Here is a 26,738-nt window from a genome sequence, read left to right as displayed (position 1 = left end):
TGTGAGAATATATTTACAAACAATATCTGATAAGGGACTTTATTAAGAATGAAGAACCCTTATAAATAAATCTTAAAACAGAGGACAAATAATGTATTTAACAAATAACCAAGATATGTCAGTAGCTATTTCCCCAAAGAATATATACAAATTGCCAATAAGTACATGAGAAGTTGCTCAGCATTACTAGGGAAGTGCAAATTAATATCATGATGACACTAATTTACACCTAATAGGAAAACAGCAATAAAAAAGATGGATAGTAAATGTTAAGAAAGATATGGAAAATTGCACCCTTGTAGATTGCTGGTGGGAATGAAAAATCATGTGGTTGATTGAGAAATACTCTGGACATTCTTCAAAGATATAAGAGATAGACTTATTCTATAATCCAGCACTTCTTCCCTAGCTGCTATATACTCAAGATAAATGAATATATAAAATGCATATGTATATGTATATGTATATATATGTATTTTATTAGTGCATTTTATATATATATATATGTATATAATGTATATAATGTTTCTATGAATATCTATGTACACACAAAGCCACATCAAGAAAATGGAGCGCACCACTGCACCACACCTAAGTTGACTCATTCTAGGGATGCAATGTTAGTTCAATATATGCAAGTTAATAAGTGCAATCCATCACATAAACAGAATGAATGACAATATCACATGATCATCTCGATAGATGCAGGAAAAACATTTGTCAAAATCAAACACCCAAGCTGGGAGTGGTGGCACATGCTTGTAATCCCAGCATTCTGGAGGCTGAGACAGGAGGATCATGGTTCTCAGACAGCCTCAGCTACTTAGTGAGGCCCTTTGCAACTGAGTGAGACCCTGTTTCAAAATAAAGACTAAAAAATAGGGCTGGGGGTGTAGCTCTGAGGTAGAATGCTTTTAGGTTACATCCCTACTACTGCAAAAAAAGAAAAAAAGCCAACACCCATTATGGTATATGTGAATATTCTTAGAAATGTTATTCATAATAACCATAATGTTGAAACACTCCAAATACTCATCAGCTAATGAATGAATAAACAAAAATGATATATCCATTGCTGAAATACTATAAAACTATAGAAAGGAATAAAGTATTGATAGCATGCTGAGTTGAACCTTCTTTTAAAAAGCCAGTCCTCCGTAAAGCACATATTGTATGATTTTATTTATATATAATTCCCAGAATAGACAAATTCTGGAGGGAATGAAGAGTGTTTACAAATCTATAATATATGTATATATATATATGCATTATATATATGTATAGTATTGTATAGTACAAGAGTATTTAAAAATTAGACAGTGGTGATAGTTGTACAACACTGTGAATATGTGAAAAATCATTAAATTATATATTTAAATTGGTGAAGTTCATAGAATATGAATTATGTAGCAATATAGCTGTTAAAATGGAACTTTAAAAGCATCACAAATCACAAATCATTAAAGGGTACGAATTTACTCTGGAAAGAGTGGAAATTCTATACCATTTGAAGGAGGACCCACTAGAAAGAGTAGATGATTTTTTTTTTCTTTTGGTGGCACTGGGGTTCCTGGAAGCCCTTCTACCTCCAGGCTACACTCCCAGACCTATTTTTACATTTTTATTTGGAAACAGGGTCTCCTAAGCCAGTGTGTGCGGCTGGCTTCAAACCTGCGCGATCCTCCTGTCGCTGCCTCCCAAGCGTGGGGATTACAAGCATGCGCCACCATGCCCAGCTGATGATGGTTTTTTACTTCATGCAATATTGTGCTTTTTTCAGACATGCTTTCAACCAGGTTATCTCAGCTGACACCTTTTATTTATTTATTTATTTATTTATTTATTTATTTATTTATTTTTATTAGTGCATTGTATTTATACATCATAATGGGGTAAAGAACTGTGCAGACATAAATGTACACATCACCCAGCCAGCTCCCACCCAGTCCCCACCTCACTCCCTCCCCATCCCTCCCTCCCTTTTGAAAGATTGCCATTCTAGTTGAAGTTAGGTGAAATCTCAGGGTAGTTTTGATTTGCATCTCTCTGATTGCCAATGATGTTGAGCATTTTTTCATGCATTTATTGGCCATTTGAATTTCTTCTTTAATTTTTTTTTATTGGTGCATTGTATTTTTACAGTGTGTAGGCATAAATGCACGTATCACCCAGCCAGCCCCCACCCAGTCCCCACCTGACTCCCTCCCCATCCCTCCCTCCCATGCTTTGTTTAGTGGTTGATTTCGAAATGAATAAGTATCATGTGCTTTAAGCATTTCCCTCTCCCCACCTCCCATCCCCACAGTTAGTTGTCTTATTTGCTCCTCTATAGGATCTCTTTTTAACCTGGAGTTCCTCCTATGACCCTATTCACCCTAGCTTTCACATATTAGGGAAAGCATCCGATTCTTTACTTTTTTTGACTGACTAATCTCACTTAGCATAATGTCCTCAAGATCCATCCATTTCCCTGAAAATACTGCAACTGTACTTTTTATTTTATGGCTGAGTAAAATTCCATTGTGTACATATCCCACAGTTCTGTAATCCATTCATCTGTTGATGGACATCTTGGCTCATTCCACAGTTTGGCTATGGTGATTTGTGCAGCTATGAACATATATACACATGCATTAGTTTGGTGGTTTGGTTTCCTTTCTTTTGGGTAGAAACCCAGAAGTGGTATTGCTGGATAAATGGTAGATTTGTTCCCATTTTTCTGAGGATTTTCCATATTGTTTTCCAAAGTGGTTGCACTAATTTGCTATCCCACCAACAATGTTTTAGAGTTCCTAATTCTCCACATCCTCGCTAGCATTTGTTATTGTTTGTGTTTTGAATGATTGCTATTTTAGTTGGAGTTAGGTGAAATCTCAGGGTAGTTTTGATTTGCATCTCTCTGATTGCCAGTGATGTTGAGCATTTTTTCATGCATTTATTGGCCATTTGAATTTCTTCTTTCATGAAGTGTCATTTTAATTCACTTGCCCATTTCTTGATTGGATGATTTTTTTTTTTAGTGTTGAGTTTCTTGAGTTCTCTGCATATTCTAGATATTAGTCCTCTATTGGAGGGTTAGGTGGCAAAAATCTTCTCCCATTCTGTTGGCTCTCGATTGAGGTTCTTGAAAGTTTCCTTTGCTAAACAGAAGCTCTTCAATTTCATGCAATCCCATGCATTCATTCGCCTTTTGGTTTGTTGTGCCTTTGGGGTTTTGTTGAGAAAATTTTTATCTGTGCCTATGTGTTGCAGTGTTGGACCTAGGCCCTCTTCGAGGAGCTGTAAGCTCTCTGGTCTAATTTCCAAGTCTTTGATCCATCTTGAATTGACTCTTGTGCAGTGTGAGAAAGTGGGATTAATTTCCAATGCATATGGTTAACCAGTTTTGCCAAAACCACTTGTTGAACAGGCTATCTTTTTTCCAGTGTATGTTTTTGGCCCCTTTGTCAAAAATCAATTGGCTGAAAATGTGTGGACTTGTTTCTGGGTCTTCAATTCTGCTCCACTGGTCTATGTATCTGTTTTTGTGCCAGTACTATGCTGTTTTTTATTACAATGGCTTTGTAGCATAGTCTAAGGTCAGGTATTGTGATTCCTCCTGCATGGTTTTTGTTGCTGATAACTGCTTTGCCTATTCTGGGCCTTTTGTTATTCCAAACAAATTTAAGGACTGATTTTTCTATGTCTGTGAGGAATGATCTTGGTAGTTTAATGGACATTGCATTGAATCTGTAGATCACTTTTGGAAGTATGGCCATTTTGATAACATTTATTCTGCCTATCCATGAACATGGCAGATCTTTCCACTTTCTAATATCTTCTTCGATTTCCTTTTTTAGTGTTTTATAATTTTCTTTGTAGAAATATTTTAGCTCCTTGGTTAAGTTATTGCTAAGTATTTTATTTTTTTGTGGGTGGTCCTGAGTGGAAGTGTTATCTGAATTTCTTTTTCAGTGGATTTATAGTTAGTGTTCAGAAAAGTTTCTGATTTTTAAGATTGATTTTGTATCTAGACACTTTGCTGAATTTGTTGATCAGTTCTATAAACCACTTGGTTGAATTTGTTGGGTTTCTAAATAAAGTATCATGTCGTCTGCAAATAGTGAAAGTTTGAGTTCTTCTTTTCCTATTTGTACTCCTTTGATTTCCTTTTCTTGCCTTATTGCTCTGGCTAGAATCTCAAGTACTATATTGAAGAGAAGTAGTGATAATGGACATCCTTGTCATGTTCCTGTTTTTAGGGGGAATTCTTAAAGGTTTTCCCCATTTAATATGATGTAGATTACCTTAATGATGTTGATATATGTTCCTTCTATTACGACTCTCTGCAATGCTTTTATTATAAATGGATGTCGGATTTTATCAAATCCCTTTTTCAGCATTTATTGAAAATGATCATGTGATTTTTGTCTTTGGATCTGTTGATATGATAAATTACATGGATTGATTTTCGTATGATGAACCAGCCTTGCATCCCTGGGATGAACCCTACCTGGTTGTGACGTATAATTTTCTTTATGTGTTTTTGAATGCGTGTTGCAAGTATTTTGTTAAGCAGTTTTGCATCCAAATTCATCAAAGATATAGGCCTGTAGTTCTCCTTCCTTGAACTGTCTTTATTTGGTTTTGGTGTTAATGTGATGTTGGCTTCATAGAATGTATTTGGGATAGTTCTGTTTTTTTCTATTTCACAAAATAGATTGAGGAGTATTGGTATTAGCTCTTCTATAAAGGTTTTATAGAATTCACTTGGGAAACCATCTGGTCCTGGGCTTTCCTTTGATAGTAGGCTCTTTATTGCTGTTTCAATCTCTTTGATTGTTATTGGTTGGTTTAAGTGTTCTGTATCTTCTTGGCTCAGTTTAGGAAGGCTGTATTTATCTAGAAAGTTGTCAATTTCCTCCAGATTTTTCATTTTCTTGGACTATAGTTTTTCAAAGTAGTTTCTGATAACCCTCTGGATTTCTACACTGTCAGTAATAATATCTCCTTGTTCATCTCTTATCTTCAATATTTGCATTGATTCTCCCTTTTTTTGGTTAGGTTGGCTAGTGGTTTATCTATCCTTTTAATTTTTTTGAGAAACCAGCTTTTGGTTATGTTGATTTTCTGTATTGTTTTTATTCTCTACTTCATTAATTTCTGTTTTGATTTTAATAATTTTCTGTCTTCTACTGGCTTTGGGGTTAGGTTCTTCCTGTTTTTCAAGGGCATTGAGGTGTGTCATTAGGTTAGATATTTGATGATTTTCTGTTTTTCTTATGTGAGCATTCAGTGCTATAAATTTTCCTCTTAATACTGCCTTCAAAGTGTCCTAGAGGTTTTGATATGTCTTCATTTTCATTTGTTTCTAGAAATTTCTTGATTTCACCTCTTACATCTTCTATGACCCATTCATCATTCAGAAGTGTGGTGTACAGCTTCCACATGTTCATGTGGTTTCTTTGGGTCTTTTTATAGTTGATTTCTAACTTCATTCTATTATGGTCTGAAAAGAAACAGGGAAATATATCACATTTTTAAAATTTGCTAGTGCTCATTTTGTGTCCCAGGATGTGATTGATTTTGGAGAAGGTTCCATGAGCAGCTGAGAAAAATGTGTACTCCACTGTAGTTGGATGAAATATTCTATATGTGTCCAACAGGTCCATTTGATTAATGGTGTTCTTTAGTTCTGAGGCATCTTTACTTACCTTTTGTCTAGATGATCTGTCTAATGGTGTGAGAGGGTTGTTGAAGTCTCCCAGTATTATTGTATTGGTATTTATGTGTGGTTTAATGTCACCGAGTGTTTTTTTTATGAAAGTAGCTGCACTTACATTTGGGGCATAAATGTTGATTATTGTTATTTTCTCTTGTTGGATTATTCCTTTTACCAGTAAAAAATGACCTTCTTTGTCTCTTGTAATAAGTTTGGGCTTGAAGTCTAACTTGTCTCATATCATAGTTTCTATTCCTGCTTGCTTTCGAGTTCTGTTGGCATGGATTACCTTGCTTCAGCCCTTTTCCTTAAATGTTTCTATCTTTACTTGTAAGGTGTGTTTCTTGCAAGCAACAGATAGATGGGTTCTGTTTTTTAATCCATTTTGCCACTTTATGTCTTTTTATTGGGGAGTTGAAGCCATTTACATTCACTGTGATTATTGATAAATGATTTTTAATTCCTCATATGTTAAGATTTTATTTCATTCCAGGCATGATGGTGTAGGCTTGTAATCCCCACTCTTGGGAGGCAAAGACTGGAGGATCACACAGGTTCAAAGCAGCCGCACTGTCTTAAGAGATCCTGTTTCAAAAAAAAAAAAAAAAGTAAATATAGGTCTTGAAATGTAACCAGTGGTAGAAGGGTTTCCAGAAACCCCAGTACCACCACCAAAAAAAAAAAAAAAAGATTTTATTTTTTATTTCTGTTTGAAATACTGTTTGTTCTTTTTTGCTTAGTTGTCTGCTAGATGGAAGTTCTTGTTTCTCTGGTTCTGGTGTGTATTGCTTATTTCTCCTTTGCAGTTAATCTCTGAGTATTTTCTCTAGTGTTGGTTTTGAAGACATAAATTCCTTCAGCTCCTCTTTGTCATGGAAGCTTCTTATTTCCCCATCTAATTTGATAGATAGTTTTGGTTGGTAGGAAATTTTTGGCTGGAAGTTGTTTTCTTTCAGAGTTTGAAATGTATTCCAGGCCCTTCTGGCTTTCATGACTTGATTTGGGAAGTCTGGAGTGATTCTAATTGGTTTGCCTCTGAATGTCACTTGGCCTTTTATTTTTGTTGTCTTTAAGATTCTCTCTTTGCCTTCTGCATTGGTCATTTTGACTATTATATGGCAAGGGGAACCTTTTCTCAGATCTTGTCTAAAGGGAGTTCTATTTCCTGAATCTGTGTATTGACCTCATGCTTTATGTTTGGGAAATTTTCTGGTATTACTTCTTTGAAGAGATTGTTGATCCCTTTGGTTTCACCTTTTCCCTCCTCTATGTTGATAAATCTTAGGTTAGCTTTCTTAATATAGGCCCATATTTCTTCAATGTCCGATTCCTGTTGATGAATTGTTTTTTTACTATGTTATAAACTATGCATTCATTTTTGGAGTGAACATTTTCTAGTAGCGAGATTCTATTCTCCATGTGGTGTAATCAATTGTTTATAGTTTGAATTGATGCCTTTACTTCAATGATTGCATCCTTTATTTCTTTCAGACTCTCTTTAAATTATTTTCTAAAATCCTGAATTATTTCTACAGTTACATTTCAGATTTGATCTTCTGAAAATCTCTGCATTTCTGTGATATCATGTTCTATTACTGTGGAGTTGGGGAACTCATTGCTCTGTTGTTCCTCTTTCCCATGATTTCAGAAGTTTGTACCTGTTGCTTTTGGTAGATTTCTTTCAGTCTCTAGGTGTCAGCTGGTATATTCTAGGACAAATTGTGATCAACAGTGAAGATTGAATAAGGAGGGAAGAGAGGGAGTAAATGTAAGAATAGGTTAAGGTCAGATAGGGTCATATAGTATGAGTATATGAATTTGTTAAAGTAGTATATACTAGAGATTAGAGATAGCACCAATGTAGTAGAATTCTAGTAACCAATGTATAGTATCTGGTATAGTGGTATGAATTGGATTTAATATAGTACAAGGAGTGATAAAAAGAAGAGAAAAGATAGATGAGAGATAGAGAGGAGAGAGGAGATTTGTACAGGGGAAGAAGCTTGGGAGAGGATTTGGTATGAGTGTTAGAAAACAACAAAAACAAACAAAGCAAAACAAAAATCAAAAAAATAAAACAAAACAAAAAACCCACAAACCCCTTCCAAAAAAAGCAAAAAAGCAATCAGGTATAAACACACACACACAAAGAATGAAAAACCCAAACAATCCCACTAATGAATTGATGCAACACTACAAACAAATTCAGCAGTCTCTCTCTCTACGTAGATACTGATTGCTACAGGAACCTTTCCCTCTGTGAGTCTGGTTCTCTGAGTCTTCTCAGTCGATGCAGATGGACAATATCAATGGAATTGGAATTAATACTGAGGGAAGGTCACCCTCCACACTCTCCACAGACATGGAGTCTAAGTCTCTCCCTGACTCTATTGGCAGCATATGCCTTTGAGACCAAACTCAATGTAGGAGTCTCAGTTCTACACAGTTAGGGCTGGGCTATTTTGACTTCTCCCTGTTCCCCACAATTGGGATGTCTTTGGCAATCCTACTCATTGGGTTTAGAGTTAAATGTAAGATTCCTCCTACACTTTCCACTGGTCTGAGCCTGAGTCTGTCTGGGCTTCTGATATGATCAACAGCAGATCCCATTCCCACCTTCTCTGGGTTCTTCTCTAGTTTACCAGGACTTCACTTATTGTGCTCTGGATCTCTGGGGGTGTGGTAATATCCGCTGCCACTGCTCCTTCCCTGAGTTGTATCTCAAAGTCTCAGACCCAGGGAGTTTGTGACAGCTGCGCCAGAACTGAGGCCACTGGGCTGGGGGCTTTCCTTTAGGGAACTGCAATTAGGGTGTAGTAATTTCTGCCACCCCTATTCCTGCACTGCATTGGAACTGCTAGAACTCAGACCCAGAGAGTTTATCAAAGCTGTTTGAGTCGCTGAGGGTACAATGCTGGGATTTCTCCTGTAGGGGCTGTTATTTCACTTACGACTGTAGTGGTGCTCTGCTGGAGCTTTCACTGGAGCTTTCGTGGACATGGTTAACTCACCAGCTTGCTGGCAAAATGGTGTCACTGCCACACCCTTGGCACTGAGGCTGGCATATCTTCCCTCTGGTTTGAGCTCCGTTCTGAATCCCTGGAGACCATGATGTTCTTGGCTGCTGAAACTTTTAGCTCATCTTCGCGCTGAAAGAACTGCTGAATTACATCCACCTGGACTGTAACTGGTCGCTTCAGCTTCTTTACTTATTCTCCCAGGAGTCTGGTTCTGTGAGGCAATGTGGCGTTTGCACAGTGGCAATCGCCAGGGCAGGACACTTTCTTTTCTGCTTCTCTGGTTGTTCTAGTCTTCTTTTTTCTGCCTCTTGTATTTATAGCTTTTATTTCTCTATTGATGGTATTTTCTGACTCTGTTAGGTGTTATTTTTGCCACTTTGGAGATCGAGTGTCAGCAGTGCTGATAGAAGCTGCTTTACTCCATCGCCATCTTCCTCCAGATCCTTCAGCTGATACCTTTAATGACTTTGCAGTGTGAACACATCAGTCATTAAAGTATACATTGGGAAATGAATAAACACAAGCTCTGAGAAATTAGATGTTTTAGCACAGTCATATCTATAGAAAAGGAAATTTTGGTTTTTGCTGCATATGAAATACACAATTTTTAACTAATTTTTAGTTGATATGTGGAGTTGACTTATATTCATCACATATGCTGCTTTGAAATATGTTTAGTACAGTGGGGAATGACTAAATTTGGCTAATTAATATGTACATTACTTTAATGTACATGTTAATTAATTACATGTTTAATGTACATGTTTTGGTAGCATGAACACTTCAAATTTTTCAATAATTTTTAAGGATATAGTATTTGTTATTAACTTTAGTCACCAGCTACTACAATAGATCTCTTCACTGATTTCTCCTATCTAGCTGAAAATTTTTGTCTTTCTAGCAACATCTTCTCAAATGCTCCCTCCACCCTAGCACCTACTCTTTTTATGAAACCAATTTTTATTAGATTCTACATTTAAGTAAGATCATAAAGTACTTGTCCTTCTGTGACTGGCTTATTTCATGTAACATAGTATTATCTGTGTTCATCCATATCATTGCAATTAAGAGGAACTCCTCCTTTCTCATGGGTAAATTATATTATGTTGTGTATATACCACATTTTCTTTAACCCTTCATCCATTGATAGACACTTAGTTTGATTTTGTATCAAACAAAATTTAAAAAGTATCAAAAATGTGACTAAGGCTGCAGTGAATATGGGAAATCTCTTTAACATATTGATTTTATATAAGTAGAAAATTTTAATACAATGTTTCTCCATCAATTCTGGCCGAGTGGGGATTTTCTAGATGATTGCCAGCTGTATCCACCAAGGTCAGAATACCCAATTTGAGCATGTTTGGGTTTTTCTCTGCTTTAACATCTTCCTCTTATGGAGATAAATCTCTCTTTTCTGCATGCAGCCATTTTTTGCTCTTTAGATATTTTACCTATGATTAGTGACCATGAGTTTGACTCATGCAAATAAAATATAATGCACACAATCAGGAGAGTAAAAATCTAAAGTTGTATTGGGAAATTAAATCCCTACTGGACAAGAAAAAGGTACAGGACACAAAAAAGGAATAAAGAAACTTTAGAAACCTAGGCATTAGATATAAATAAATAAGGACTCTTTGATTTAAGCCCACAAATGCCCAGCACAAGATACTACATCCTGGGAGGCTAGAAACCTGTCTCTGTGCTCTGTAGCATGGAAGATTCTGGCAGAGATGGCTGTGACCATCTGACTGACTTGGAATGTGATAGGGCAGAAGGGTTAGCAGTTCCAAACATTTGCTTCTCTCAGGGGCTCCAATTTTTCACTCTATGAAAACTTGGCAAGGTGCCCACTTCTTGAATTTTTTTTCTTTTTGCTCCCCTTCTCCCTTGCCAACATGCTTTGCATGGCAACTGGGAACATGCCTGATCACATAAGGAAAATTCTGATTGAGGCCAAGCAGTACAGGGAGGCCCGAGTTCAACTTTGAGCTTTGCCTCTGACCCAGATACATACAACCTAGGGACTTAAAAACCACATGTGGCATTTAGTGCAGGAAGAAGATGGAACTGACTTTTTGTCTCCATGCAAAAAGAGATGGAGGTGCTAACAAAGTGTTCACGCCACCAAAAATGAGTTTTGGGAGTCTTCAGACACAGCTGAACTCATAAAGAGTGCCACAGGAAAGTGATGGCTATGTTTCAGCATTTCAGAGATCCCTCATATATGGCTGTGTATATATCCACAAATATCCTGTGCCTTATAGCAGAACCCAAATCCATCCATAGTTGAGGCACACTATCAGAACACATTGTTTCATTTATTAGAAAATATTTAGGACTTTCTATTTTTCACTTAATATGAACAAACCTCTGCATTCGGAATTATGAGATTACAAGATTGTCATGTATGTTACTCTAATCCTGTCATTTGATTGTAGGTAAGGGATTAAAAACAAATTGTGAAGATACTATTTTATTCTGACTCTGCTGAACACTGTTCTCACTGGAAGAATAAGAAAAAAAAATAAAAGAAAAAAAGCACAGGTAGCAAAACTTCATCCCCCCCAAAATGCACTTCAATACATTTTAAGTGTAAAAACCTAATTTAAAATAATGTCAGCATCTTTGGGCTGTAGAATATGAGGCTCAGCATCTTTAAATTATTTAAGAGGTCCACAGAGGACCAGTTATGCTTATAACGTCAGATTTACTCAAAGAAAGGGGGGGAGCAAAGCAAAGTGTTGAATAAGGGTTTCCTATGCAGTTTCATTGAGTTATTTCTGCATCTGCAATTGTAACAATAGTCCTACCAAACTTTAAACAAAACAAGATATGCCTGTACATAAGTTTATGAGATCTTTTTTGTTAGTTTTTTTGTTTTTAAAACAAATATTTGCTTATGCTTCATGGAAGCTACTTCTCCTCTTGCTTTTATTTTCTAACAATAAGATCTATCAAAAATAAAAATACCAAGAAGGATGATGCCCCAGCCACTTCTAAATCTTGTCCTGTTTTCTTAAGAAAAGAAACATGTACTTTCTAAATATTATATTGTATATAACTGTCTTGTTTCTCCCTTCTCCAGTGGTCTGAACCATAAAAAAAATCCTGTTCTCCCCTTAAGGCAAAGCATACTGTATAAATAATTTTAGTAGCATGCTAATTGGCAAACTTTCATTTGCCATAAAAATGAAAATCAATAAAATATGTATAGTAATGCCCAGAGGACTCTTCACTGGCCTGAAATGATAAGAAATTACACTGAGAATTTTTTAAGTTAAAAGCTTTATTCAAAATGAGCATTGTCACCTGATGAGAGTGTATCGTAAGTGCATTAATTATTAGAATTTTATAAAGTTAGCCAGTTGTGGTGGCGCACGCTTGTAATCCCCACGCTTGGGAGGCTGAGACAGGAGGATTGCGCAGGTTCGAAGCCAGCCTCAGCTACTTAGTAAGGCTCTCAGCAACTTAGTGAGACCCTGTTTCCAAATAAAATATAAAATAGGTATGGGAGTATAGCCCAGAAGTAGGGTTCCACCCCCAGTACCACCAAAAAAAAAAAAGAAGAATTTTATAAAGCTAAATTATAATGGTCTTTTAGAGTCCATTGTCAGGAGCTGAGTAGATATGAGCAATATGTTTCTGTTTATCTCTTTTGAGAAATACAGTTTTCTTGAACTTATTAATGGCCACTGGACCAAGAAGCCCATTTCCAAACTAAGGCCACAGACATTGCAGACAAACTATCATCACTGAGAAATTTCAGAGGAAACACAGAGGAAACTGTAGAATAAAAAAATTTATAGCAAATCTGATAGTGATATAAATTTATAATTACTGTGGATTTCAGAAAGCACAGGTCTCCAGTCACATAGACTCATCTGCTGCTTTTCTATCAGTGTCTGAGTTCTCTAAATGGTCTGAGTTCTCTAAATGAAAGCTAACTTTATTATAGTGATGGGTTGGTGGAGTTCAACTAACAAGCAATTTGTATATGAGATGTCGCCAGCATTGTAGAGATTTAAGAAATTAGAGGCATTTGGCATAGGGCTCCTTTAATTCAAAATGTGGTCCTTTATATAGTAGATTCGTCAAGGAACACTGCCTAAAACAGCTGAGTTTCAGGGAATAAACTCAGAAGCTTCGCTCAAATGACTTATCTCTGGGAATAGTTTAGACATTGCTTTACAGTTTATTATTCTCTTACTTTCACTATTTTATACAAACCACTTTATCTCCATACCTATGTAAGATATTCTACACCTTTTTAATTTAAGTTTTTACTTACTTTTTGTTGGTGCATTATAATCACATATCATAATGAAGTTCTGAGTGATAGATACATGTATACACATAGCACTTGGTGAGACCTCCTCCGGCTCCGATCTCATGCCCTCTCCCTCCCCGTTCATGATATTGCGATTGGCATTGATATATCTGTGTATGTACATTGTGACCATTGAAGAATTCATAGTTTTTCAAGAATTATGAAGTGCCTAGATGTGCTGTAAGTTTCATGTTCTTTCTCCTTTGCTTAACTTCTCTTCCATTCCTCCTTATTCTCCATCAGTTAAAACATCCAGTCCTCATCCTGGCCTCATTTCTTAAGTGGCTCCTGGTTCACTGTTGTAATGACTCAAACTCTAATTTTTTCCTCTTCACTCATTTGTCTGAGATTTTTGTGGCTTAACTCTTTTCTACTTTGTATTTTAATTTATGCTCCTTTTACCACATAACTAACTCTCTTGAAAAATACATATAGCACTAGTTAGCTAAATAAAAAGTTGAAATTAAAAATAAAATAAAAGGAAACATACACATAGAGATAGAGGAAAACACATTTCTAAACATGGGCATGACTGACTTTCTGGAAGTCAAAGTAAACAGGGGAAAGGATAGATTACCTAGTTATAGTGACTGATATACAGAAGAAAACTGCCTCTTCTGTAGAGATAATTTTTCTGTCATGGTATGAGGGAGGAGTATACTATTTGTATTGTAAGAGCATTGAATAAAGTCTCGGGCAATGTATTTAGCAGTTTCACAGCAGGAGCAGAAATACTTCCTTATGGTTATTATTAGAGCAAACACTGAACCATAAGTGGTAAAGACACTTCTACTTATAGGTTTGAGAAAATAGACCATTATTGTTTATTTTTGGTGACCTAATTTTATACATGAATAAAATGTATATAACAAAAATAAATGATTAAAAATACATAAATGATTCATTAATAAAATGTATATAATAGAAAAACATGATATGGGAGATGAATCATACATAAGAATTATTTATGATCATTTCAAACTATATACACTGATATATTTCCTTCCTTTAGAGAATTTTTAATATAGACATTCCCTGATAGAAATTCCACATTTTTCCAATTCACATATGCATTCAATAAATTATAGTATTGATTACCACATTTTTAAAAATGTAACCATAAGTTGAAATAACTAGTGTAACCCAATGAGATTAAAAATAGAATAATATATTTAGGGTATATATTGTTTTTCCAAAATATATACACTTGTCATATTTTTTTCTTTCCATAGTGCTGAGGATCAAACACAGGGCCTTAACACATGTTAGAAAAGCACTTTACCAGAGTCCAATCTCCAACCCATTCATCACATTTTTTATCATAATAACCATTCTTAAGGAAAGCAAATATTTTGACCCATATAAATTTATCTTGATTATTAAAATTATATGTTATTGTGTCATAAAATTCTCAAGAGAATTAGATAAAGTTATCTTTGGCACTGAAAGGGAGGATAAAGAAGTCCTAAGTGACAACTGAGATAATAATACTTGAGATATATTGATTTACTTGAAAGATATGAAAATTAAAATTAGAAATAAATATCAAGAAAGCATAGTTCAGGGCCTTTGGTTTGTTTGCTAGTTTGCTTTTGTTACTTTCCAAGAACATGGGTCCAAAAAGAAATTGGTTTTTGATAGTAAAATTATAATTCAATTTTCTGCACATTTGACTTAGATGTGTCTGTCATAATATCACATGTTCATATTAAAATTAATATGTATGTGTACAATCACATCTAAGAATATATGAGACATATAACTCTTTATCCTATTTTTATTTAATACTATATTTTTACATTATAGAAGATTAATTTTATTGTATAAGTGATTTCCTTTTTAAATCCTTATGTTTGAAAGTCTGCAAACTACATGAATGTACAATCTAGCTTAGTTCTAATATAAAAACTACATACTTTCAATTTTTGTTTCTACGCTATAGTTCATCTTTCATCTATTATCTATCTACACCAATGACATCTACATTCACACCCCAGCCCCTGTTTTTCTCCAGAATTTATGTGTCCAACTATCAATCATCTCCACTTCAATATTCTCTCAGCATTTCAAACCTGATGTATTCATGATTCAATTCCTGGTCACCATTAAAAAAAATTTTTTTTTTGCAGGTCTGAGGATAGAACCCAGGGGCATTCTACCTCTGAGCTACAGCCCCTGCCCTATTTTTTATTCTTTATTTTGAAACAGGGGGCCTCACTAAGTAGCTGAGGCTGTCCGCAAACCGCGATCCTCCGGTCTCAGCCTCCCAAATGCTGGGATTACAAGCGTGCGCCACCACGCCCGGCTCTGATCACCATTTGTACTTGCTATGTTAACAGTGTTTTCTATGCCACTATATGGCAAGTCACTCCACTCCGATTCCTCAGGGGGAAAAAAAACAAAACAAAACAAAACTTGGGATATTGAAACTTTGGGATCTCATGAAACCCTAGCATTTTCACAGAATCTTCTAAAGTCAAATTCTGTTAAAATATAACATCAAAATATGTCTAAAATTTGACCCAGCTACATTTAGTGAAATTTCTGGTCAGATGGATCATAATCTTTTGTCTTGATTAATGCCATCATCTACTAACAGGTCCTGTGTTTTTCTTAGACATGGTTTGCAATCATGTGAGATGCAGATATTTGCTGCAAACAGAATTTTAGGAATCATGGAAGAGCCTGTGCATGTAAGTGATCAAAATGTATTTATTACTGTTCATGTATTCATTAAGAGAGGATATATTCTATAACTGAAATAAAATTTTCATGTGCCCTCATTTCTATACTTGGCCAAATTTAAAAAAATAAGCTACAAAATTATGAAGGCAATTCAGTTTCCTTTTGCTTTATAAGGCACTTTTAGGTAAGTATCCAGTCAATTCAAAGTTCAAAAGTCCTATAAATGGTATTTTATACACACACTCTTGATGTCTACATCCCTCTCTTTGAAAAGACTCCTTCACTGGCAGGGTTACAGAAGGTGCCCCAGAACGACACTCTCTCCTATGATGTTCTTATAAACCAGGTGTGGTGGTGCATGCTTGTAATTCCAGTACTTGGGAGGCTGAGACAGGAGGATTAAAGGTTTGAGGACAGCCTCAGAATTGTACTGAGACTCTCAGCAACCTAGTGAGACCCTGTTTCACCAATAAACTAAGGCTGGGTGTAGCTCAGAAGTAGAATGCCCCTGAATTTGATCACCAGTAACACACACACACACACACACACACACACACACACACAAACACACACACATACTTTCTTATACTTCCTCCTTCCCACGAGCATTCCTTGCCTTGCTGCCATTTCATAAAACCAAGATTAAATATCCTTGTTTACAAGAACATTTATTATGGCGATATTTAATGTCTCCATAAGCCCATGCCACTGAAAGTAATTCTTAAACCTGGGACTCTCCTCCACACATGGTTCATTATATTTCCTTTCCTAATAGAATTCTCATCGATTCCTGAAACACTTCAGCTATGCCTTCTTGAACTAATATCTCTTATCATCAAAATCGTTTACATACTCAAATTCTATTTTGAATATTGCTTTTATTTTTGCTCATCTGTCTTTTCTAAATGAAATTTGACTTTTCCTAGCCCTCATTGTTCTTTTTGATAACCTCCGGTGGAGGGTGTTTTTCTGTAAGCCAATTTTAGCAAAGTACCTAGATCCTTACTCCCACTTTTGGTTCATTTTATCTCCTTTTTCTCTAAAAACTCCACAATTTACAATTTCAGTTCAGTAGACTTTACGTCCCTCTACCTTGTGTCACTGCACTCACCTACTAATTTCTGTATCACTTTCTTTCATTGTTGAGTATTAGGGCTGATTTTATGACCTGTGTCTCCACTTAGGACTGTTGTCATAAGTTTTGCTTACTTCGCTATCTGTCCACATTCCACTCTTTTGGATTCTTTAATTATTCTTCTACAATGGTCTCCTGTTCTACCTCATGTCCTTTACTAGCCACTCACATTGCAGATTCTAGATCCTATTGTGACTGAGAACTCTAACTCCTTCATAATCTCAACTTCAGTCTTGCCACTGCTGCCCACTATACCCTATCTTTCTAGCTGACTCTACATAGCTTCTCCACCCTATCAGCATATACAATCTGTTATGCTGTTTCATTTCCATTCTCCTCAACAACCCATTCTCACTGCCTGTATTATCCAGAACTCACAGGATGTGTATGTGACAAGAGATGATGAATCACATCACCTTAGAGTCCAAAGGTAGTTCCAAGTGTGTGGAGAGCTGCAGGAACCAGTAGCGGCTCAGTGGTCTAAGAGCTGGAGTCTCAAAATAGGAATGGCAAATAATGCAGTCTCAGTCAAAGATGAAAAAGCCAGTGAACTTCCAGAGAATCAATGGTGAAAGTCTAGTCTGAAGAGCCAAAGGCCCAAGAGAGCATGCATGTTTTTCTCAGGAAGAACCATGCATGATTCACTCGACTTTCTCCTTTTTATCCAGGTTTTGAGCGTATCAGAACAGTGCTTCTCACGTTTAGGGCAAGAATTCTTCTTCAATTTGCCATCATATAAACCAATCATTTTATCAACACATCCAAAGTCACATAACCTTAGCTGTTTCATCATACAGCCAAGTTGACAATCCAAATTCATGATCACGTTGCCCAAGTTTCAATCACTCTCTCAGGTACTTTGATTCCATAATCTTTCATTTCAATCCTTTTCTTGGTCACACCCCCATATTTCTCTCTATTTTTTGATAATTATACGGGAAAGCACCAACCCTATGTTATAGAAGTGTGTGACAATACTGTCTACATACAGACCTCCAGATTTTGCTAGAGAAAAACTTATGGCCATTTGATAGGCTCAAACACATTTGCACTGATCTTCTCCAGGGCTGTTGGATGCCCCTATGGTCCCAGTGCATTGCCCTCTGTCATTGCTGCCTGAAAATGACACTACATTATACTCTTCTTTCTTCTTCAAGTCTCTTATTTTTCTTTCTCAGCTGAGGATGCTGTTTTGTTGTTGTTATTGTTTGTTTATCTGAAAGAAAACAGAAGTAATCCAAAGAGAACTTCCATAAAACCTCACCACTACATTTGCCATCTAATTGTACCTCTGCCCATTTTCCCTACTTTTCTTCCTGTTTCTGTTTGAATTTATTTTGTTGTTTACTAATAAAACTAATCCTTCTTGTCTGCTAGATACATACTCTCTCACTTGCTTGAACATATCATGCTTAAAATACAATCTCTCCATAATTCTCATGCTTTTCTTTTGATTATATTATTCCTATTAGCTACTTTCATACTGAAAAGAAATTAAATTTTTGACCTCACATTATTTCCTGAGTGAGATCCCATGTCTTCATTCTGCTTTGCATCAGATCTCAGTGAAAAAGTCAATAATGCTGTCTATCTTTAATTTCACTTTACCCATTCTCTTTAATCCAAGTCAGTCACAATTTGCAACATCACCCTAAAAAACTATTCTCTGTGGTGGCTTCTTCTTTATTATATTTTATACTCAATTCTTTGTCATGTTACTAAATTTCTCACACTTCTTTGATGTACTTTCTTTCACTGACTTGTAGAGCATTCTCCTTTTTTTTTTTAATCCCTCAATGATTACACCGATGAAAGCCTGTTGTTGTTCTCCACTTATTTTCCCAAACTCTAAATGAATTCCTAGTTCTTAGACACCAACTCTATACATATACTCAGCAAGACTATCTATCAAATTAGATGGAGAAATAAGAAGCTTCCATGACAAACAGAAACTGAAGGAATTTATGTCTTCAAAACCAGTGCTAGAGAAAATACTCAAAGAGATTAACTACAAAGAAGAAATAGGTAATACATGCCAGAACCAGAGAAACAAGATTTTCCATCCAGCAGACAATTAAGGAAAGAAGAATACATTCATGTGCTTATAGGTTAAAATCTTTGGAGATTCATTATTTATTTATTTATTTATTTTTATTGGTGCACTGTATTCATACATCATAGTGGGATACAAACTTTTGTAGACATACATGCACACATCGCCCAGTCAGCCCCCACCCGATCCCCACCCCATTCTCTCCCCATCTCTCCCTCCCATGCTTGGCTTAGTGGTTGACATCTAGATTATAGCAATTTATCCAAAATTAAAAATGATAATCTCACATAACAGTTTCATTTGTCTGATACCAAGCTTTTGATGACTTAAAGATAACATTTCAATATTTCTTTTTACTTTCTTTCTTACCAGAGAATATTTTTTTTCTATTTTTTTAGGTGAAACTATCATATATTTATATATTTATTTTTCAGAAAAAAACTCTATCCTAATATGGAATATGAACTCTAGATACCCAAAACGATCTTGAAATAGAACAAAGCTAGAAGATATATATTTTCTGATTTCAAACCATATGAAGCTACAATAATTGAAACAGTGTAGTACTATTCTAAAGGCAGATATATAAACCATTGGAGTTAAATAAAAGCCTAGAGCTAAATTCTTCCCTATATTGTCAAGTTATTTTTGACAAGGTTTCCACGAACATTTGGTGGTGGAAATAATAATCTTTTAACTAAATATTGTTGAAACATAATAATTACATGGAAAAGAATAAAGTTGGACCCTTACCTGATCCCATATACAAATATTAACTCAAAATAGATAAAAGACCTAAATATAAATCTTAAGACTATAAACTTTTAGGAGAAAATCTGGGTCATAAAACCTCACAAAACTGAAATTGGCAGTGATTTCTTGGATATGATTTCAATGGCACAGGCAACAGAAGAGTATACAAACTCTCTAAAAAATAAAAAAAATATTGTATATTCAAAGACAATGTAAACAGAGTTAACAGTTACTAATAGTATGGGATAAAATATTTCCAAATGCTATATCTGAAGGTATGTTAATATTCCAACTAGAAATCCTAAAAATTAACAATAAAGGCAAACAATACCATTTAGAGATAGGTAAAAGACTAACATAAATAATGAATCTCCACAGATAACCAATCTTAGTTGACTGTTGGATGGAAACTCTTGTTTCTCTGGTTCTGGTGTGTGTTACCTATTTCTTCTTTGTAGTACTCTTTGAGTATTTTCTCTAGTGCTGGTTTTGAGGACAAAAATTCCTTCAGTTTCTGTTTGTCATGGAAGCTTCTGATTTCTCTATCTAATTTGATAGAAAGTTTTGCTGGGTAGGAAATTTTTGGCCGGAAGGTGTTTTCATTCAGAGTTTGGAATATGTTACTCCAAGCCCTTCTGGCTCTCATGACTTGGTTTGGGAAGTCTGGAGTGATTCTAATTGGTTTGCCTCTGAATGTCACTTGGCCCTTTGCTTTTGTTGCCTTTAAGATTCTCTGCTTGGCTTCCACATTGGTCATTTTGACAATTATGTGGCGTGGGGATCCTCTTCTCCGATCCTGTCTAAAGGGAGTTCTATAAGTTTCCTGGACCTGCGTATCGACCTCTTCCTCTATGTCTGGAAAATTTTCTGCTATTACTTCCTTGAAGAGATTGTTGATCCCTTTGATTTCACTTTCTTTTCCCTCCTCTATTCCAACTATTCTTAGGTTAGCTCTCTTAAAATGGGCCCATATTTCTTCAATATCAGATTCCTGCTGTCGGATATTTTTTCCTAGATTAGAAACTATGCGTTCATTTTTGGAATGATCATCTTCTAAGAGCGAGATTCTGTTCTCCATGTGGTCTAATCGGTTGTTTGTGCTTTGAATTTGAGGCCTTTACTTCATTAATTGCATCCTTTATCTCTTTTTTGCTCTCTCTGAGTTCTTTTCGAAGCACCTCTATTATTTCTACAGTTATTTTCCTGATTTGATCTTCTAGAAATCTCTGATTTTCTGTTTTATCGGGTTCTGATGTTGTGGGGTTGTGGGCATTCATTGCTCCAGTGTTATTCCTCTTTCCCATGATTTCGGAAGTTTGTGCCTTCTATGGGTTCTTCTTTTGGGTCACTATGACTTCACTTAAGGTGTTCTGGATCTCGAGTCAGTAGTATCTCAGACCCCACTACTCCTTTACTGGGTTGTATCACAGAGTCTCCGACCAAGAGAGTTGATAGAGGCTGCTTTAGACTGTGGGGGGTGCCAGGTTGCACGTTCTGCTATGGTGTGATATCTCTGCCACCGCCCCTCCCCCACTGGGTCAAGTCCCAGGGAGTACAGTACTGGGATTTCTCCTCTGGGGCCCGCAATTTGACTCACTGTTCTTGAGTACACAGATGTAGCTGTACTGGATTCGGTGAATTCTCTGCTGCTGCCGCTGGTGGCAATATGGCGCCGCTGCTACGCCCTCGGCCGTGAGGCTGGCTTATTTCTTCTTGGTTTTGATTTCCACTCTGAATCCCTGCGGCGTGTGCTGAGCTCAGCCACTGGGAGCTTTAGATTTTACCTGCGGCGAGAAATCCCGCCTGGCTGTTCCGCAGCGGCTCACCTCGGCTTGCTGTAGTCGTCCGGTGAATTTGCCACTGCCGCCGGCAGTATGGTGCTGCTGCCGCGTCCTCGGGCGTGAGGCCGGTTATCTCCTCTGTGGCTCTGAGCTCTGTTCTCAGTCCGCTTTCTCTCTGGAGCCTGGTGATTTTTTTGTTTCTCTTGTGATGGTGTTTTCTGGCTATGAAAGGTGCTGATTTTGTGGTAATGGAGATTGGTTGTTAGCAGGGCTCTTAAGCCCCGCTTTTCTCGGTCGCCATCTTCCTGGAAGTTCTCTCATTATTTATTTTAGTCTTTTACCTATTTCTAAATTGTACTGTTTGCTTTTATTGTTGCTAATTTTTAGGATTTCTATTTGGGATATTAATATACCTTCAGATATAGCATTTGAAAATATTTTATCCCATTCTCTCAGTAACTTTTAAGTCTGTTTACATTGTCTTTGGATATACAATTTTTTTTAGGAATTTTGTTTATTCTTTTGTTGCCTATGCCTTTGAAATCATATTCAAGAAATCACTGCCAATTTCAATGTTGTGAAGTGTTATGACCCAGGTTTTCTTCTAAAAGTTTATAGTCTTAAGATTTACATTTAGGTCTTTTATCTATTTTGAGTTAATATTTTTATATGGTGTTAGGTAAGGGTCCAATTTTATTTTTTTTCATGTAATTATTATTTTTCAACAATATTTACTGAAAAGATTATTATTTCCTTCACCAAATGTTCTTGGAAACCTTGTCAAAAATAACTGGACCATATATGGAAGAATTTATTTCTAGGCTTTTTATTTTACTCTCCTGGTTTATATATCTACCTTTATAGCAGTACTACACTACAATTATTGTAGCTTTATAAGGTTTGAAATCAGAAAATGTACATCTTCTAGCTTTGTTCTTTTTTGAGATTGTTTTTGGTATTTAGAGTTCATATTTTATGTTAGGATAGATTTTTTCCGAAAAAAAAGTATGATAATTTCATCTTAAAAAAAAAAGAAAAAAATATCCTCTGGTAAGAAAGAAAGCAAAAAGAAATATTGAAATGTCATCTCTAAGTGATCAAAAGTTTGATATCAGACAAATGAATCTGTTATGTGAGATTATCATTGTTAATTTTGGATAAATTGCTATAACATTAGATGTCAACCACTAAGTCAAGCATGGGAAGGAGAGATGGGGAGGGAATGGTGTGGGGATTGGGTAGGGGCTAACTGGATGATGTGTGCATGTATTTTTTTTATCCCATTATGATGTATGAATACTTTGCACTAATAAAAAATTAAAAAAAAGAAAATGAAACAGTATTATGACTTTGATTATGCCTTTCAAATTTATATTTACTGTTCTAGCCTCAATCCTAAGCTTCAAACTTGAATACACAGTCCTCAAAAGACACATTAATTTAAATATTTGGTAAACATTTCTGGTACAGTATACTTCAAACTAAACCATTCTTTTTCAAAACTTGATAGCCATTCTTGGTAAGTAAAAAAATATATTCATATAGTATTTCCAGGGTAAAAAACTGTTAGTCATATTTTTTTAAAAATTAGCAACTTTTATAGGTCAAGCATCATTATAGACATTTGAAATTTTTAAATCATAAAATTTTAGGTATAACTTTGATCAATTTCATGGGTAGTAGAAACACACTTTTAAAACGATATATTTTTATCTTTTCATAAACTAAACAAATTGATCCATATATACACTTATAAAAATAATATATTCAAATCATTGCTATTTATCAAAACTTCAATGAGCAGCTATTATATTGTAAGTTAAAATGCCTGTATGGAATATTCTTTGGTATAGTGGAAATAAAATGTGGAAAGATGCTAAAATTTAGAGAATAGAATTGTTTTGCTATTATAGGAGCATTTTAGATATTTCTCAGGGAAATTGAGCTTTGGGTTTTACAAATGTTTCATGTTGTATTATTCAAAATAAGTGATACACAATAACCCTACAGACAATATCATATTAAATGGGGAAAAACTGTGAGAATCCCCCCTAAAAACAAAAACAAGATAAGAATATCCATTATCAGCATTTATTTTCAATATAGTCCTTGAAACTCTAGCCAGAACAATGAGGCAAGACAAAAAATAAAAAATATAAATAGAAAAAGAACTAAATCTATCCAGATTTGCATACAACATGATACTATACTTAGAAGACCCAGCAAACTCAATCAAAAGGCTTATAAAACTGATCAACAAATTCAGCAAAGCATCTGGATACAAAATAAATCTTAAAATATCAGAAGATTTTCTCTATGCCAACCATAAATTCACTGAAAAGAAATTCAGAAAACACTTTCATTTAGAATATCCTACAGAAAACAAACATACTCAGGAATAAATATAACCAAGGAGGTAAGAGACTTCCATAAAGAAAATTATAAAAAATTGAAAAACATAACGAAGGGCTTAGAAGATGGAAAGATCTTCCATGTTCTTGGATAGGCACAATAAATATCATCAAAATGGCCATACTTCTGAAAGTGATCTACAGATTCAAAGCAATACCATTAAATAATCTAGGTCATTCCTTGCAGACACAGAAAAAAAAAAAATTCAGCCCTTAAATTCATTTGGGACAACAAAAATACCCAGAATAGGTTGGGCATGGTGGTACATTCTTATAATCCCAGCATTTGAGAGGTGGAGACAGGAGGATCGTGGTTCACAGACAGCCTCAGCTAATTAGTGAGGCTCTTTGCAACTCAGTGTGACCCTGTTTCAAAATTAAGACTTAAAAAATAGGGCTGGGAATGTAGCTCAGAGATAGAATGCCCCTGGGTTTGATCCCTAGTACTGCAACACAAAGAAACAAACATGCAAACAAACAAAAACCAGAATAGCCAAAGTAGTTCTCAGCAACAAAAAACATGCAGGAGTAATCCTAATATTTGACTTTAAACTACACTACAAAGCCATAATAATAAAAACAGCATGACACTGGCACAAAAACAGATACATAGATCATGGGAGCAGAATAGAATACCCAGCAACAAATCTGCTCACTTAGAGCCAATTGATTTTTGATAAAGGGGCTGAAAACATACACTGGAAAAAAAAGATAACCTCTTCAACAAACTGGTTAACCAGGGAAATATGCCCTACTTTCTTATCCTCCACAAGAGTCAATTCAACATACATCAAAGACATAGAAATTAGAACAGAGACCTTGCAGCTTCTTGTAGAGGAGAGTCAAGCACTGCAACACATAAGGAACAGTTAAAAACTTTCTCAACAAGACCACAAAGGCACAAGAAACTAAATGGCAGATCAATATCTGGGATTGCATTAAATGGAAGAGCTTCTGTAAAGAAAAATAACTATCAAGAACCTCAACAGAGAGCCAACAGAATGGGAGAAAAAATTTTGCCAACAATTCATCCAATACAGGAATAATATCTAGAATATACAGAGAAATCAAGAAACCCAGTACTAAGAAAACAGATAACCCGATCAAAAAATGGGTAAGTGACACTTCACAAAAGAAGAAATTCAGATGGCCAATAAATGAATAAAAAAATTCTCAACATCATCAGCAGAGAGATGCAAATCAAAACTATCCTGAGATTTTGCCTAACTTCAACTAGAATGGCAATCATTAATGACATGAACAGTAACAAACACTGGCAAGGATGTGGAGAAGTGGGAACAAGCTGGAACTCTAATACATTGTTGGTGGGACTGCAAATTAGTGCAACCACTTTGGACAACAGTATGGAGGATCCTAAGAAAAATGAAAATTAACTTACCATATGATCCAGCAATACCATTTCTGGGTATCTACCCAAAAGAATGGAAACCAAATTACCAAACTAATGCATGCATATCTTTGTTCATAGCTGCACAATTCACAACTGCCAAACTATGGAACCAGCCAAGATGTCCATTAACAAATGAATGGATTACAAAACTATGGAATATGTACACAATGAAATTTTACTCATCCATAAAAACTAACAAAATTATGTCATTTTGGGAAAATGGATGGAACTGGAGAATATAAGGTGACCTAACTAAGGGAGATGGGAGTGGAGAAGAGGAAAATTCCCAATTTTACATGATGTACATTCACAAACATATCAAAGCCAATCACTAAGCCAAACATAAGAAGGAAGGAGGAGGGAGGGAATAGGGTGGGAACTGGGGAAGGGCTAAATGAGAGATGTGTGCATGCATGACTCTACCATCTTGTGCTCCATTATGATATATGACTCCAGGATGGGCGTGGTCGCACACGCTTGTAATCCCCGCACTTGGGAGGCAGAGACAGGAGGATTGCGCAGGTTTGAAGCCAGCCCGTTGGCTTAAGAGACCCTGTTTTATATAAAATAGGTCTGGGAGTGTAGCCCAGAGGGTTTCCAGGAATTCCAGTACTACCAAGAAACAAAAAACAAACAAACAAAAAAGATGTATGACTACAATGCACCAATACAAAATTTTAAAAAGAATAAGTGACGATATATTTGAAAAATTATTGATTCCTTCATCTGTAATTGTAGTCACATCAGTCTATAAGAGAGAATTATAGAGATGGGTAAAAAAAAACACAGAAAAATTATCATTGAAAAAGTCACATATAAATAGTGATTTTTAAGCTACATGTTTTGTTATATCTGTTTGAATATTCCCACCATATTTTATTCTTCATTTGCTTTCTAAGAATGGATACTAGAAAATTTACAATCTTTACTTAAGTAACAATTTCGCACTTTTAAATATTTTAAAATAATTTTTGCCCTACAAGGGTGGTGCATATCTGTAATTCTAGTACCTGTGAAGCTGAGGCAGGATCACAGGTTTGAGGCCAGCCTCAGCAACTTAGTGAGAATCTTTCAAAATAAAAAATAAAATAAGTCGGGGATGTAGGACAAAGGTAGAACACCCTTATATTCTATTCCCAACACCACATTTTGAAAATACATGTATTTGTTAAGCTCACCACAGCTCTTTTGATCCATTTTTGCTGATACTTACAGTTGTTAGTCAGCCTCTCAACTATGAAAATGGTGAGGCAGATTTGGAGCACATGTGCCTTTCAGGAGGTCTTGGATGCTGCAGGAGATAAACTTGCAGTAGCTGACTTCTTAGTCATGTGATGTGAGTCTTGCAAAATAATCAAGCTTTCCATTTATTATATCTCTGAATAATATTTCAAGTTAGCTTTCCTTAAGTAGGAGTGAATGACTGTTATAGGTTGTTGTTGCAGAGTGTGAAGT

Source organism: Muscardinus avellanarius, assembly GCF_963383645.1.
Source record: "Muscardinus avellanarius genome assembly, chromosome: 13".
In the NCBI taxonomy this organism is placed as follows: Eukaryota; Metazoa; Chordata; class Mammalia; order Rodentia; family Gliridae; genus Muscardinus; species Muscardinus avellanarius.
Note: the sequence above shows the minus strand (reverse complement) of the source record.